Source organism: Anolis carolinensis, chromosome 1 (assembly GCF_035594765.1).
Source record: "Anolis carolinensis isolate JA03-04 chromosome 1, rAnoCar3.1.pri, whole genome shotgun sequence".
Taxonomy (NCBI): Eukaryota; Metazoa; Chordata; class Lepidosauria; order Squamata; family Dactyloidae; genus Anolis; species Anolis carolinensis.
The window spans coordinates 20,470,925-20,486,892 of NC_085841.1; the positions used below are offsets into that span (position 1 = coordinate 20,470,925).

The window sequence follows — 15,968 nt, forward strand, 5'->3', positions numbered from 1 at the left end:
ACCATTTTATTGAGGTTGGTCATTGCTCTCTTCCCAAGAAGTAAATGTCTTATGATTTCCTATTTGCAGTCTGCGTCTGCAGTAATCTTTGTGCCTAGAAACACAAAGTCCATCACGGCCTCCACATTTTCTCCTCCTATTTGCCAATTATCAATCAGTCTGGTAGCCATAATCTTGGATTTCTTGATGTTTAACTGCAACCCAGCTATTGCACTTTCTCTTTCACCTTGGTTATAAGCCTTCTCAGCTCTTCCTCGGTATCAGCTATCAAAGTGGTATCATCTGCATATCTAAGGTTGCTAATATTTCTAACATCTAAGGGTTTTTTATTTTTGTCACGTCTCCACTTTTCTCATGTTTTCCATTTTGTTAGCCATATTTATACACTTTTATATAAAAAAACATATTGGGGTAGAAGGAAAGGTAGGCTTATCTGCTTTCTCTTGTCTCCCTTAATGAATATAAGTTCTGATGTTTATGTACACAAGGGATTCTGGGGGCAGCTGGGATTACCTTTCCAATTGCAGGGAGCTGCAGACGACTATAGTGGGATTAGCTATAGTAGAATCCTGTTCTTCCCCAGAACAAAAGTTATTGTGTTGTTTACTGCAGGTACCTTGCTACAACCTGATGCTGTAAATATAAATTTCTCCAGCTCTCATTGAACATCTTCCCAATGATTAAAAAAAACCTGCTAGAGAGAGGACAAGATAGAAAAGCTGGACATTGTAGGCATAAAAAGGCTTTATACAAATGAGTTTCTTTGTCAGAGGTTGTGTAAACCGAGATATGCCTGTAATTAGGGATGGTGGGTGTTTACCAACTGCATTTTCTGTCTCAGATGGCAATGTCTTGATCCCTTTCTGTCTTTTTTCTGACACCCTATTAGTCCTTAGCTAGTTTAGGAAGCAAATTGAGAACATACTACAAGTTGCTTCTGGTGTGAAAGAATCAGCTGTCTAAAAAACATGTTGCCCAGGGGATGTCCAGATGTGTTATCATCCTGCTAGGAAGCTTCACTCATGTCCCTGCATGGGAAGCTAGGGCTGACAAACAGGAGCTCACCCTTTCTTGCAGATTTGAACCTTCAACCTTCAGGTCAACAGCTCAGCCGACACAAAGGTTTAACAAATTGTGCCACTGTGGAAAAAATGACTAATTTTTGGATATAATGGAATCTGCATGAAAAAAAAGTTATGCAAAGCTTTGTTCAAAATAGTATTTTTCTTCTAGTAGAACTTTATACATTTCTGATTGTGCATCCAGGCTACTGTTCCTATGTAGACCTACTTGGCCGCTTATTCAGTCTAACACAATGGGACAAACCTTTGAGTAAACAAGCATAAGATTGTCCTATAAGGCATTTAACAGCGACATAAGGTTCTCTTGTATCCGTATTATCATAACTTTTGGGTTTTCCCCACTTGGTTATGGGGCTGAAGTGCTGAGTTGTGAGAGGGATCAAGAAATAAATGTCTGCATAGGCAATCTACAGGCTGACTTGAAATGCTTGGCACAAGAAGTGTTTTCGATTTCATTTTTGGGAGGGATTTTGGGTATCTGTGTTTCCATATGCATACATAGTGCCATATATTGGAGCTGATACACAAGTCTAAACATTACATTCATTTATGCTTCATAAACACCAAATGCAAATAACCTGAAGGCAATATACAAATTTAAAAGATACTATTGCACATAATACAAAGTTTGTGTGCATTGAACCATCAGAAAGAAAATAAGTCAGAATCTCGGCCACAAATAGGGACATTTTTTGGATTTCAGAGTAGTTTGGAATACTAGTAAGGAAGGCTTGGACAAACTTGGGCCCTCCGGGTGTTTTGGACTTTACCGGCTGTTAGGAATTGTGGGAGTTGAAGTCCAAAACACCCAGAGGGCCAAAGTTTGCCCATGCCTGAGATAAGGGATACTCAACTTGTACAAAACTGAAAGCGGGAAGGAATTGTCAAAGACACCGGAGAAGCTTAAAAATCACCCTGAATTGGATTGGCAGGAACAAATCCTGACTAATACCCTTCACAACTCCCTATTACTCAGTCTTTGGGGATTCCATAGAGGAAGAAGGACTAGAGGGGATTTTGGCTTCCTCATCATGTTTAGCTCTTTTCTTCACAGGCTTGAATTAACTAACTCAGTGTCATTAGCAGTAAATTATGAAAATACCACAGGGCAGTCCAAATATCTGGACTAAAATGGGTTTTTCTGCTCTCATGGACATTCAGCAGTAGCCTGTGTCATGGTGTTAACCATATCAAATGTAGTTGCTGATTCTGGAAGAGGATAGAAGGAATGAAACTTGGAAAGCTATTGGCTACTCCTATGAGAGGTGTATGCTGGTCATTAAATGTCTGTACAGTAAGAGCTATGCAAAACAATCTTCAAAAGTTTAAGTGAGGTTGTTGAACTTCATTTTCCTTCGGTCAATGGGTTCTCCTTCCTGTTGTGCTGAATCAGATCCTTGTCATTGTTCACTCCATCTGTGCCATCGCTCTGAGTCACTGGGTTATCCCTCATTGTTTACTTCCTTATTTAGGTTCCACCTACAATTGAAGATAGCATTGTAAACCCATATTCAAGAACTTAACACCGTGTACTCCTCTGGTGAACTGTTAGCATAAGCTTGGTGTGTGGACCTGGCGGGAGTAGGATGATCTAGGTGGCCTAGAGTCTCTATTTTCCACAACGTCCTAAAGTAATTCTGATAATTCCACTCTGAGTCATTGTGGTATATTTGAACAACAGCTTCATACAACACATTGAACATATGAAGAGAACTTCTAAGCAGAAAGAACTTCTTTACATTAAGGGCTGTTGAACTGTGAAATGTGCTGTCTTGGAGTGTGGTGGAGTCTCCCCTGGAGATTTTTATGCAGAGGCTGGATGGCCATCTGTTGGGAGTGCTTTGATTGTTTACCCCTGCATGGCAGAATGAGGTTGGACTGGATGGCCCCTGGGGTCTCTTCCAACTTGAGAATTTTCTGACATCATCTTACTATGCCATTATGGATAATGGAACATGCACGTCCATGGAGTTTGGTACTGATGGGTATCTTGGAACCAAACCTAAGTGGATATCAAGGGCCAACTGTATTTGCTTTGTATGTAGTCTAGGGAGGAGCCTTTAAACTGCTTAACCAGACAGATCCTGGGCCTCATTAAACTACAAACTCCAGATTCTGCAGAAGGCAGAAACCAGACTTAAAATAAATAGATGTTCAAGTATGATGAAGTCCTTAGTCATTCTGGATAGTGGGTAGTCTTTTCCCCCAAAAATGTATATACCCTTAACAGCTTAGAGTAGAGGTTCTCAACCTTCCCAATGCCGTAACCACTTAATACAGTTCCTCATGTTGTGGAGACCCCCAACCATAAAATTATTTTTGTTGCTTCTTCATAACTGTCATTTTGCTACTGTTATGAATTGTAATGCATATATCTGATATACAGGATGTATTTTCATTCACAGGACCAAATTTGGCACAAATACCCAATACACCCATATTTGAATATTGGTGGAGTTTGGGGGACTGATTTTGCCATTTGGGAGTTGTAGTTGCTGGGATTTATAGTCCACCTACACTCAAAGAGCATTCTGAAATCCACCAACAATGGAATTGAACCAAACTTGGCACACAGAACGCCCATGACCAACAGAAAATACTGGAAAAGTTTGGTGGGCATTGACCTTGAGTTTGGGAGTTGTAGTTCACCTATATCCAGAGAGTACTGTGGACTCGAACAATGATGAGCCTGGGCTGAATTTGGCATGAATACTTAATATGCCCAAATGTGAACAGTGATGGAGTTTGGGAAAAATAGACTTTGTCATTTGGGGATTGTAGTTGCTGGGATTTACAGTTCACCGACAATCAAAGAGCCCCTTGAACCCCACCAATGATAGAATTGGGCCAAATGACAGGCAGAAAGATCTTCAGCCTTCTCTGTCAAAGGGATTGCCTAAGACCATCAGAAATGTGTTTTCTGATGGCCTTTGGTGACCCTGATGAAGCTCCCTTGTGACCCCCCCCAGGACCCCTGACCCCCAGGTTGAGAAACGCTGGCTTAAAGGATATTTTTGCCTTCAAATGCATATACCCGTAACAGCTTAGTCAGCTATTCTGACACTTTTTAAGGTTTTTATGATCAAGTCAGAGGGTGCTGTGGTTTTAATAATAATAATAATAATAATAATAATAATAATAATAATAATAATAATAATACTTTATTTGTATTCCACCCTATCTCCCCAGGGGGACTCAGGGTGGATTCCAACAAACAAAAACACAGAGGCAAACATTCAGTGCCTCGAGAGAGGTATAAATATTAATACAATTAATGACCCATCCAATCCCAAAGCAAACATGGTTTTAATTGTTTTAATTTGATTTGGATACCGGCTTGTATTTGTGTTTTATGTTTTGCTTTTACTATATGTTGTATTATATGTGGCATTTAATTCTGCCATTGTGTAAGACTACTCTGGGTCCCCCTGGGGAAGAAGACCAGTATATAAATAAAATAAATAAATAAAATAAATAAACCAACATCAAACAAGTAATTATAACATAATTAACTAAACTAAATTTGCACAAGCAGTTAAACAATAAAATTATATCTAACCATAAAAGCATGAATCTCACTTAACAGAGCTTCTAGACTAGAGGTTCACTAAAAAATTTAAAATTAACTAAATTGCAATGATGTCCATGGTGGTGGCTAACTTGCTAGTACCAGAGCGCAATGATAATATTATAATGTACTAGCTGTGCCCGGCCACGCGTTGCTGTGGTGTTGTCTGGTGGTGTTGTGAGAAATTGTTGAGGTAGTGGTGGTATTGAATGTCTGTTGTATGGTTGCCTTTATGTTTAGTATGCACACTGAAGTGGATTATATGGCAGTGTGGAGTCAAGATAATCCAGTTCAAAGCAGATAAGATTCTAAATGAGTTATATAGCTGTGTGGAAGGGCCTTGAGTCTGCATTGCCATATAATCCAGTTAAAATCTGATAATTTGTGGAAGAGGCCTAAGTGAGGTCTAACTGTGCCTGTCCCCTGGGCTGAGTAGGTTGCTAGGAGACCAAGTGGGCAGAGCTTAGCCTTCTAACTGGTAGCAATTGGATAAAAACTATTATTCCTCTCCCTCTAATTAGGACTTTATTTTTCTTTTCTTTTTGTTGTATCAACCTAGAGCCGCGGATGATGGGTTGTGTTGTCAAATTTCGAGGTTGGGGGGCCTGTAGTTTTGTTGTTCTGTCCGCTGCCCTGATGCCATCACTCTCTTATATATAGAGATTTTTAGCTTTGAATACAGTATAATCAGTTTTTAAGGATTTTACATGTGTATTTTTAATACCATTAATATTTGGTTCTATTTTAATGTTTGTATAGTTCCAGGTTATCAAGTAAGTAGGCCATTTTAGTCTCTTTTGTAGAAAGAGAAAGTGAGGTATTAATAATAATACAGTAATAATAATATAGTAGAGTCTCACTAATCCAAGCCTCGCTTATCCAAGCCTCTGGATAATCCAAGCAGTTTTTGTAGTCAATGTTTCCAATAAATCGTGATATTTTGGTGCTAAATTCATAAATACAGTAATTACAACATAACATTACTGCGTATTGAACTACTTTTTCTGTCAAATTTGTTGTATAACATGAAGTTTTGGTGCTTAATTTGTAAAATCATAACCTAATTTGATGTTTAATAAGCTTTTCCTTGATCAGTCCTTATAATCCAAGATATTCGCTTATCCAAGCTTCTGCCGGCCCGTTTAGCTTGGATTAGTGAGACTCTACTGTAATCAGTTTAATTCAGAACATTTGGGCAGTGTTTTCCCCTCTTAACAGCTTAGACCATGATTCTGGATATTTTGGCAGTTTAAAAAAATGTATATATCTTAATTATGTATTGGGGGTGTTATATATATACACACACACCACCTTAAGACAATAATTCTGGATATTTTTGGGCAGCCCTCCCTCATGTATACACTCTTAAGAACATAGACAGCAATGGTGGGTAGCGGGGGAGAGGGCAGCAATGTTTCCCAAAAATGTCTAATAATTCTAGAATTTCCCCCATAATTTAAAAAACTATACACCTATAACATCCTATAAGTTTGGATTTTAAAAATCAAAACATGTATACACCCTTAACAGGATTAAAGATTTAAAATACAGAGAAATGTTGCAAAATTAGTAAGTGAGCTTTGCAGCTCTAGGCTTTTGCAAGGTGAGCAACTCTGCACTGCTGTGGATACCTGGCATAAAATGGAAAATTAAGATTGAATTTGTTACCCTGGTGAAATTATTAAGTTATTCTTCAACAGAAATGTATCTACATAGCCTTCAAATACTCAGCATAACCACAACTAGCTGTTAACAAGTGTATCCATTTTGAGAGATACTCTCTATATGCCTCATCACACTAGAGCATGGATCGACTTTTAATCCGGTTTCTGCCTCCTGCAGAATTCTGGGGTTTGTAGTTTGGTAAGACTTAGGACTTGTCTGGCTGAGCTGTTTAAAGCCCCTTCCCTAAAGTGGATTTAAAGGGGATCCAAGCTCTAGTCTGATGAGGTCCTATATCTCTGCTTCTTAAACTCTGGGTCCTCACCCCAAATGGGGTCTCCTTAGATCAGTGTTGGTGTCAGAAAAATTGGCAACAGGAAAAGGTTTCTGAAGGCCACCCATTTACCCAAATCCGTTAGCAACAACATACAGTGTTTATAGTGGACTCTGCAGAAAATGCTAACCCAAAAAAAAAATCAGCCAACCTTTTTAGCAAGCCTTGCATATGCTGATTTATTATTGGTTTATATACCTATATGCTGGGGTTACCAGACCGAAAGGGATCTCGAATGGAAAAAGTTTTAAGAAGCCCTGCTCTGTATGACATGTTGCAGTGAAGGTCAGATAAGGAAAGTGTTTGTGAGATTTGGGAGTGTGGAGGGGGAAGGAAGAAGAAGGCGCTACAAGATGTTTTAGCTTTAGTGAAAGGGGGTTGGATCTACCATTAGGCAGAGGAAGGCCACGCAAGTGACAGATTTTGTAGCATCAAGAAAAACTAGCAAATTCATTAAATGCACAGGCTTGCAAAGTTGTGAGTCACAGAAACTTATTAAAATCTATGTTGGTTTTATAGGAATTTGGCATTCTAAATCCCCCAAATGGCCTCAGATTTGTTCCGTCATGTACAATGTTTTTCACCACTTGCTTTGGGGTTTTTATATTGTAAGATTTGTTTGGGGAGTAAATAGTAAGAAAGTAATTAACGTTTTCTTATAGAGTTGCAAAACATTTTAATTTGCTGAGATGAAACACAGAAACAATTCTAAATCCCTAAAAGCACCTGCACTTAAACAAAACTGAGTAACAGCTGAATTGATAAAAATATCAAATTTGTGAAAGAACGTTGGTACGATATTTTTATTATATTTTATAATTCAGCAACCATAAATATTTAAAGCAGCTACAATATTAAAAAAGGTTTTTCATCGTAGCTCTGCGTGTTATTATTACTGCTGCACCGATAGTACTACTGTTGCTACTATATGTTCATTGTCAGGGATGAGAACAGGCAACCGTGGGATTTGGTGCCTTGGGCTAAAACATAATTGCCAGTATCGTGTATCTTGGCCTGAGGAATTGGGGAGAAAGGGAACATCTTTCACTTCTCTGATTCAGGCAATAAAATGTCTTGTGCCAGCCCTGGGGCGAGGGGCAGGGGCGAAGAAAAAATGGAGTGTAATTTATATGCGAGTCTGTTTAAAAGCATATCTATGCCGTCTTTCCACCATAAACCGTTAAATGCTGTTGTTCATTTGAACTACAGTAGCTCCATCAAATCAACACAACTCCAGTATTGACTTAGCAATTTTTTATTGACTCACTGGTCCACTGCGGTTGGAGCTAACAGTTTGATTTAGGTAAGTGGAGGAATTAAGTGGCCCTCCAGGTATGTGCCTGCAAGTCATTCCTGACCTGCTGTAACCCTAAGGCAACCCTATCTTCAGGTTTGTCTTGGCAAGATTTGTACAGAGGGGGATTTGCCATTGTCCCTCCCAATTTGCCAATGTTATTCAGTGGGTTTTTATGGCTTTGCTGGGATTTGAACCTTGATCTCTGAGAGTCTTGGTCCATCGCTTTTAAGTGGCAACACCATGCTATAATTTCCATCAACATACCCAATGGTGAACTCAATAGGAGCTGCAATTCAGCAACATCTGTAGGGCTGCAACATTCTCACCTTTGGTTTTGGACACGGTTTTTACTCCAAAGTGGTGCTAGAAAAAAAAAGAAAGGAGTGTTGTTCCACATGTTAACATCCTGAAAGGTACTTGGGCAGGCGGAAGAGTGAGCTATTGTGTGGTAAACAGCTTGCCCCACTCCCCGTTGTGATGCCTTTGTGGCACCGTGGGAGTGCTGGAGCGGAAAGGGGGAGGCCCTTGTTTGTGGTGAGTTATGAATGCAAGGTTGGTTTGGTTTAAGGAACTGGTGGTGGGTAATGAGCAAGAAGCACCACGAAGAAGCTGCATGGATGGCCTCTTATGTTTACAATGGAATCCTAGGTGTGGTTTCTGAAAGGTAAAACCCGCTGTGAAGGCAGGATAGGAGTGTAAATAAGAGTTGAATTGGAGAGAAAAAAATGATGCCTCCTTTCCCCAATGTGATCCTCATGTGGTATTTTCTACTTTAATTTCCAGCATTCTTGGTCTTCAGCCATGGTGGCTGGGACTGATGGGCACCAAAAGCCCAAAACCTAGAGGGCAGCAGTTTGGGGAATGTTGACCAAGTGAATAAGTCAATAGAGATGAAGTTGTGGAGGAAGAGACCTCCCTTCTTCCATCAAACATAGCTTTCAGAATAAGAAACAGGCCAGATCCATGTTCAACCATGAAAATCCACAGACTTACCTTGAGCAAGGCTCTACTCTTTCAGCTTCAGAGAAACACAATGGTAAATGCTGCCAGGAAATCTCCATGACAGTTCATTTTAGGGTTGCCATAAAACAGAAACATCTTGAAGACATGAAACAACGACATAACCACAACAGTTGTTATTGAAAGCCCTGTTGGCATAGTTGGCAGCAAGTGCAGATAAGAGTTGTGGTCCAACAATTATTCTATATCAGGTCACTTTTTGTGTAAGAAAAGGCTAAACATAATTAAAAGCATAGCACTGACCCTGAGTGTGTGAAGCCCCCTTCTTTGAACGTTTTAAAACTGAGACTGCATGACAATCTGTCATAAATGTTTTGATTGTGTATTCCTGGATGGCAGGGGGTTGGATGGCCTTTGTGTCCTTTTCTAACTTTAATAACAATATACCTTATTTATATTCCGCTCGGTCTCCCCGAGGTGACTCAGAGCGGATTACAGAATACATACAAGGCAAACATTCAATACCATCACAATTTATAACAGAGACACACAGACAGAGGCAAGGCTTCCTGCTTTTTCATCTCCGGCATCTAGAGTCTGTGCTCGACTTGGCCATGGGGAGGTGCTGTTGTTCCATTTTCCACACTAAGGAGGCCGATGTCCGTGGACGCCTTCCTGATCGAATTAGCCAGCATGTTTTCAGAGGCACCTTTTACCTCCCCACTGAAGCAGTACCTATTTAACTACTTACATTGCTGTTTGCAAACTGCTAGGTACGCAAAAGCTAGGGCTGATGGCGAGAGCTCATCCCGATCCGCGACTCAAACTGCCGACCTTCCGGTTGACAAGATTTTCTCTTGGATGGGATACAACATGGGTATGCTAGTTTTGAGTCCTGCAAAGGATAGTATATAAATGTATTGAATGTGTTGTCGAAGGCTTTCATAGCCAGAATCACTGGGTTGCCGTGATTTTTCTGGGCTGTCTGGCCATGTTCCAGAAGCATTCTCTCCAGACATTTCACCCACATCTATGACAGGCATTCTCAGACGTTGTGAGGTCTGTTGTAAACTAGGCAAATGGGGTTTATATATCTGTGGAAAGTCCAGGCTGGTAGAAAGAACTCTTGTCTGTTTGAGGCACATGTGAACGATGCAATTGGCCAGCTTGATTAACATCTAATGGCCTTGCAGCTTCAAAGCCTGGCTGCTTCTTGCCTGAGGGAATCCTTTCTTGGGAGGTATTATCTGTTGGAACAAGAGTTCTTTTTTCCACAGATATATAAACCCCACTTGCCTAGTTTCCAACAGACGTCACAACCTCTGAGGATGCTTGCCATAGATATGGGTGAAATGTCAGGAGAGAATGCTTCTGGAACATGGCCATACTGCCTGAAAAACTCACAGCAACCCAATGTATTAAATCTTCCAAGCAACTCTTATCTGTGGGAACTAACTTCAAGTTGGTATTTACTTCTTTCACCTCAGGGAAATAGTAGCAGATCATACTTTAAAAAGATCTTTTTCCTTCCTCCCACATCATCTCAAATTTGAACCCATATGCACATGCTCCTTTATCACAGACTAGCTACTGCATTGTCACCATCTTTCTCTCTGCTTGAGAGTCTTATCTGGGAGACGTTCCCCCTTACTTTGTGTCCAAGTGTAATTGCCAGCAACATTACTCCTACCTTCCAATTCTCACACTACTCTCTCTATTGTTCTTGTATCTCCTGCAGCACTCTCCTCTTTCAGAAACTCCAAGGAATTTACAACCTCAGCTGTAGTAAAGCATAGCATAGCTTTAAAGCCCCAAATCAGCTGAAGGAGAGGGCACCTGGTGTCTCATAATGTGTCAGCACTGCGATTGTTTAGACAGGCAGCTGGCCAAGGAGAGGCTAGTAAAAAGGAAAGGAAAAAGGCCAGCAGCCTCCACTGTTTACAGACCTGTTACCAATAAGACATGCAAAACTTTGCACTGCCTCTCCTGCTGGTGCCTCCGGTTTCAGAAACGGTAGCTCTGGGCATAATTGTTATCTTTTGCATTTCTCTCCCTTCCATTCTTCTTGGATCCAAGAGACTGAGAAGTAGCAGGGCGAACCATCCGCAAACTTTAGTAGGGAATTTGAACCTGCATTTCTTGTATTCAGGACACACAACTGCCGCACATTGGATCTCATTTTAGATATCTAGACAGAAAAAGAAACACAGTGGCCATGTGTGGACGAATTGTCAGACTCGGATTTGAATCAGTGGAAAGCTTTGGTAGGTGAATGCCATAGTGAAAGAGAGCGAGACGGCAATGTTGTTGTGAGAGTTGAATGGGGCAGCCAGAAAAAGGTGCCGGGTGAGAGCATTACCGCAGTGCAGTATTTCTCCACATGGAACACAACGGAAAAACAAAAACTGGTCTGCATAAGTAGGAGTAAAATATCTAGGACCAGGAAAGTCATGATACCCCGCTATTCTGCCGTTGTCAGACCACATCTTGAATACTGTGTCCAATGAAATGCAAAGATGCAGAATGGGGGGACGCCTGGCTTGACAGCAGTACGTGTGAAAAAAAGCTTGGGGTCCTTGTAGACAACAAGTTAAACGTGAGCCAACAATGTGATGTGGCGGCTGAAAAAGCCAATCGGATTTTGGCCTGCATCAATAGGAGTATACAGTCTAGATCCAGGGAAGCCGTGCTACCCCTATATTCTGCCTTGGTGAGACCACACCTGGAATCACACTGTGTCCAGTTCTGGTCACCGCAATTGAAGGGCGTTAGTGACAACAACAACAATAACAACAAAACTTTATTTCTAGACCACCTTGTCTCCCTAGAGGGACTCAGGGCGGTTAACATACATATAAGGGGCACAACCTCTGAGGATGCCTGCCACAGATGTGGGCGAAACGTCAGGAGAGAAAGCTTCTGGAGCATGGCCATACAGCCTGAAAGACTCACAGCAACCCAGCTTCCTGTGAGTTTTCCAGGGTGTATGGCCATGTTCCAGAAACATTCTCTTTTGATGTTTTGCCCACATCTATGGCCGGCATTCTCAGAGGTTGTGAGCAGGTCCGTAGCCAGAAAAAAATTTCGGGAGGGGTTTTGAAAATTGGGGGGAGGGGGGTGGGTTACAGGCCTGTCAATATCTGCTTGAGATAGTGCCTGGAGGGACTCTTAATTTTTTTGTGTCTCATAGACTTTTGTGTAAGAAAAATTGGTTAACCAGTTAAAATTCATGAGTAAACCAGGGTTTTTTTTAATCTGAAAAATAGGGGGGGGGGGGGTTTGAACACCTAATACCCCCCCCCCCCCTCTACAGGCCTGATTGTGAGGTCTGTTGTAAACTAAGCAAGTGGGGTTTATATATGCCCTCAGAGTGTTGGTTCCCATCTACTGTTTTGATTTTAGAGTTTTTTAATACTGGCAGCCAGATTTTGTTCATTTTTATGGTTTCTTCCTTTCTGTTGAACCAACACTCTGAGGGCAGAGGATAGCTAATGACTGAACAAAGGATGCCCCCAGGCAAGAGACAAAAACCTTTCCAATGTTAATTAGGGTGATTAACTGAAACATTAATGCTGGCTTCCCAGTGACAAAGGACTCTTGCCACACCCTGGACTCTCCACAGATACAGGGCCGGCCCAGCAAGGAGGCCACGTGATGCGGCCGCCTCGGGCGCAGGGCCCGGGGGGCGCCGTCAGGCTTCCCCCCTCCCAGCGGGGACCATGAGCTCGCTCGCCGGCGAACAGGAAGGCCTGTTTGGTGACGAGCGAGCTCTCATGGCCGGCTGGGATGGCCCTGGATGGCCGGCCTGTGCGCCCTGGCCCCGCCTCTCACGTTGCGTGAGAGGCGGGGTCAGGGTGAGCTGTGTGGGAGGCGGGGCCAGGGTTGGCCCTGCCTCCCACGCAGCTCAGCCTCGCCCGTCTGGCCTTTTCCAGGCAGGCAGACTGCACCGAAGGTCCCTGCAGGCCGCGATCGCGGCCTGCAGGGACCTCCGGTGCAGTCTGCCTGCCTGGAAAAGCCCAGGGCGCGCGGGGCGGGAGGCAAGGCCCCGTCTGGGCGGAGCCCTGCCTCCCGGCCTGTGCACCCTGGCCCCGCCTCTCACGTTGCATGAGAGGCGGGGTCAGGGTGAGCTGTGTGGGAGGCGGGGCCAGGGTTGGCCCTGCCTCCCACGCAGCTCAGCCTTGCCCGTCTGGCCTTTTCCAGGCAGGCAGACTGCACCGAAGGTCCCTGCAGGCCGCGATCGCGGCCTGCAGGGACCTCCGGTGCAGTCTGCCTGCCTGGAAAAGCCCAGGGCGCGCGGGGCGGGAGGCAAGGCCCCGTCTGGGCGGAGCCCTGCCTCCCGGCCTGTGCGCCCTGGCCCCGTCTCTCACGTTGCGTGAGAGGCGGGGTTGGGGTCAGCTGCGTGGGAGGCGGGGCCAGGGTTGGCCTTGCCTCCCACGCAGCTCAGCCTTGCCCGTCTGGCCTTTTCCAGGCAGGCAGACTGCACCGGAGGTCCCTACAGGCCGCGATCGCGGCCTGCAGGGACCTCCGTTGCAGTCTGCCCGCCTGGAAAAGCCCAGGGCGCGCGGGGCAGGAGGCAAGGCCCCGTCTGGGCGGAGCCCTGCCTCCCGGCCTGTGCGCCCTGGCCCCGCCTCTCACGTTGCGTGAGAGGCGGGGTTGGGGTGAGCTGCGTGGGAGGCGGGGCCAGGGTTGGCCTTGCCTCCCACGCAGCTCAGCCTTGCCCGTCTGGCCTTTTCCAGGCAGGCAGACTGCACCGGAGGTCCCTACAGGCCGCGATCGCGGCCTGCAGGGACCTCCGTTGCAGTCTGCCCGCCTGGAAAAGCCCAGGGCGCGCGGGGCAGGAGGCAAGGCCCCGTCTGGGCGGAGCCCTGCCTCCCGGCCTGTGCGCCCTGGCCCCGCCTCTCACGTTGCGTGAGAGGCGGGGTTGGGGTGAGCTGCGTGGGAGGCGGGGCCAGGGTTGGCCTTGCCTCCCACGCAGCTCAGCCTTGCCCGTCTGGCCTTTTCCAGGCAGGCAGACTGCACCGGAGGTCCCTACAGGCCGCGATCGCGGCCTGCAGGGACCTCCGTTGCAGTCTGCCCGCCTGGAAAAGCCCAGGGCGCGCGGGGCAGGAGGCAAGGCCCCGTCTGGGCGGAGCCCTGCCTCCCGGCCTGTGCGCCCTGGCCCCGCCTCTCACGTTGCGTGAGAGGCGGGGTTGGGGTGAGCTGCGTGGGAGGCGGGGCCAGGGTTGGCCTTGCCTCCCACGCAGCTCAGCCTTGCCCGTCTGGCCTTTTCCAGGCAGGCAGACTGCACCGGAGGTCCCTACAGGCCGCGATCGCGGCCTGCAGGGACCTCCGTTGCAGTCTGCCCGCCTGGAAAAGCCCAGGGTGCGCGGGGCGGGAGGCAAGGCCCCGTCTGGGCGGAGCCCTGCCTCCTGGCCCGTGCGCCCTGGCCCCGCCTCTCACGCTGGGTGAGAGGCGGGGTCGGGGTGAGCTGCGCGGGAGGCGGGGCCAGCCCTGGCCCCTCCTCCCGCGCTGCTCGCCGTGACCCCGCCTCCCACGCTGCGTGAGAGGCGGGGCCAGGGAGCAGGAGGCGGGGCCCGCCGGCGCTGCGGTAGGCGTGGCCATGTGCCTCCCGCGGCACATGGCCACGCCTCCTGCGGCGCCGGTGGGGGGGGCGCAATTTCCCCCCTCGCTTTATATATAAATTTATCTCCGGCCGGCCCTGCACAGATATATATTCTTTCCTTTCCTTACTTAGTTTATCCATATCTCACAACCTCTGAGGATGCCTGCCATAGATGTGGGCGAAACGTCAGGAGAGAATACTTCTGGAACATTGCCACACAGCCCGAAAGACATGGAGCTGCTTATAGGGAGAGGTCAACCTCCCTGTTTAAGCAGCTCCACTGGCTGCCGATTATATTCCGGGCCCAATTTAAGGTGCAGGTTATTACCTATAAAGCTCTAAACGGTTCGGGACCTGCCTATCTTCGTGACCGCGTCGTCCCCTATGAACCCACCCGGTTCTTCCAGCTGAGATCTTCCAGGGAGGCCGTCCTCTCGCTTCCGCCCTCCTCACAACTGTGTTTGGTGGGGACGAGAGAGAGGCCCTTCTCGGCCGTGGCTCCCCGACTCTGGAACTCCCTCCCCAGGGAGATTAGGTTGGCTCCCTCTCTACTTTCCTTCAGGAAACAACTGAAGACTTGGATGTTTCAGCAGGCCTTCGGAGATACAGTCATTAATTAATCAGCCCCAGAGGGTTTTTAATAATCTATCCTGTATTTATTACGGTCTTACCTTTTATGTGTTTTTAATGTAATTTTTTATCCTGTATTGTTGTTTTAATTGATATATTGCATTACTGTTTTATCTGTTTTATATTGTGATTGTATTATGTTGCTTATATTTTGTCCTTATGTTGTTTGGGCCTCTGCCCAATGTAAGCTGCCCCGAGTCCCCACGGGGAGATGGTGGCGGGTATAAATAAAGTTTTTTTATTATTATTATTGGGTTGTTGTATGTCTTTCGGGCTGTGTGGCCATGTTCCAGAAATATTCTCTCTTAGGAGAGAATACTTCTGGAACATGGCCACACAGCCCGAAAGACATACAACAACCCTGTGATCCCGGCTATGAAAGCCTTCGACAACACATTATTATTATTATTATTATACAACAACTCTGTGATCCCGGCCATGAAAGCCTTCGACAACTCTTGTCTGTTTGAGGCAAGTGTGAATGATGCAATTGGCCAGCTTGGTTACCATTTAATGGCCTTGCAGCTTCAAAGCCTGGCTGCTTCTTGCCTGAGGGAATCTTTTGTTGGGAGGTGTGAGCTGTTGAGCAACGGAACTCTCTCTTTCTGCCCTGGATGGCCATCTGTCGGGGGTGCTTTGAATGCGATTTTCCTGCTTCTTGGCAGGGGGTTGGACTGGATGGCCCATGAGGTCTCTTCCAATTCTATGTTTCTATGAGCTGGGCCACATAAGTACCTCAGCAGAGGCGGAAGAGGAAGGCGGAGAGGGATTGTTTGGGGACACAGAAAGGAGGCGAGTGAGCGGGCTCTGTGGCGCTTCTCCAAAACGGGGCG

The 15,968-nt window shown here is 45.7% G+C and overlaps 1 long non-coding RNA gene across 2 annotated transcripts; it reads right to left on the reverse strand.

The window, feature by feature from the left end:
• Positions 1 to 1,612: 1,612 nt before the first annotated feature.
• On the reverse strand, positions 1,613 to 12,172 carry LOC103280579 (uncharacterized). 2 transcript variants are annotated; one of them, XR_507417.3, is made up of 4 exons: positions 10,594 to 12,172; positions 9,655 to 9,798; positions 8,208 to 8,306; positions 1,613 to 2,561 (listed from the first exon to the last, which is right to left on the reverse strand). It is a non-coding gene; the product is annotated as an uncharacterized LOC103280579 (long non-coding RNA). The 2 variants fall into 2 exon arrangements; XR_010002936.1 differs by having other exon boundaries at positions 8,208 to 12,172.
• Positions 12,173 to 15,968: the final 3,796 nt, after the last annotated feature.